Raw genomic sequence first — 1,325 nt, forward strand, 5'->3', positions numbered from 1 at the left:
CTTCATATATACACACACACACATCAATTTCAAACAGATGATATCGGTATGGTAACTGTATCAGCCGATACTGCACAGCCAGGTATCGGGGCCAAAAAATGGCATCAGCGCAACACTAATCTTGGTAGCTATGATTTTGAGATTTCCGTTGATTTAGTAGTTTCAAACATTTTTTTATGATTTCTTTGATGATCTTAACCAAATAAATGTGAGTTGAATAATATATTTTAGGGAAGGGGTACAAAAGGGAAATTATCCTATTAAAATTCCTCCAAGATTTATAATTTAGTCTTTTTAGACAGTTGTTTAACCTTTAAATTCAATTGGACGGTATGTTCAAATGAAGTTTACACTTTAAAATATATCAGTGAAACAACATAAGTTAATCTGTTTGAATGTGTTGTTTTGCTTATTCTCAGTGAGTTGCTGCCATGTTTTTAATGTTAATTTTGTTTCAACTATTTTTGTTTTTGTGTTAAATATCTGATCAGCAATGCCTCCTGAAAGCTTAATAAAAACTAAAATAAATATTTCTCGCCTGAGAACTTCATTATCTGGAAAATAAAATGTACTTTGATGATGAGTCTATTATTGAAATCACAATAAAAAAAACATAGCTGAGAATGAAATCCATGCAGTTCATCATTGCTTTATTTTTTTTTCTCAAATATCAGTCCTTTAGAAGATGTTATACGTATTGTCAGTGATTGGAGTAACGGCGTTGAAAGTAACAGCATTACTAACGGCGTTACCTTTTTTTAGTAACGAATAATCTAACTAATTACTTTTACTGTATCTATAACGCAGTTACCATTGCCGACACCCCGTTACTGCACGTTACTCAGGTCCCACAATTAACCTTTTTTTCATGATAGGACTCGTGCGCGCCTTGTCATGAGAGAGGGGAGGATGAGATTGGCTGATGTATAGTGAGATTGCGTCTGTCAGTTGGGTAGGTGGGTGTTTCTGCTGGCGGGTGTTAACGTACAGCACACACAGAGAGATGGAGAGTGAGGATGACTCCAGCAGCAAAACAGCGTTTTCCACATGGAAATACCGGTGTTACGTCGAGCTGCGTTTCCCCTGCATCTCTGCACAGCGCAGGCGGCACGATTCACCGTGCAAGCAACGCGCATGCTCGCTAAAGGCGCGCAACAGTCGCCCTGTGCTCGCATAGGGGAACTACGGAGAGCGCGAACGATCAAATGTTAGCCTATATGGAGAAAGGGAGAAATCGGGATGGATGGATGGATGGATGGATGGATGGATGGATGGATGGATGGATGGATGGATGGATGGATGGATGGATGGATGGATGGATGGAT

Source organism: Cyprinodon variegatus, unplaced genomic scaffold, assembly GCF_000732505.1.
Source record: "Cyprinodon variegatus isolate N-32 unplaced genomic scaffold, C_variegatus-1.0 Scaffold65, whole genome shotgun sequence".
NCBI lineage: Eukaryota > Metazoa > Chordata > Actinopteri > Cyprinodontiformes > Cyprinodontidae > Cyprinodon > Cyprinodon variegatus.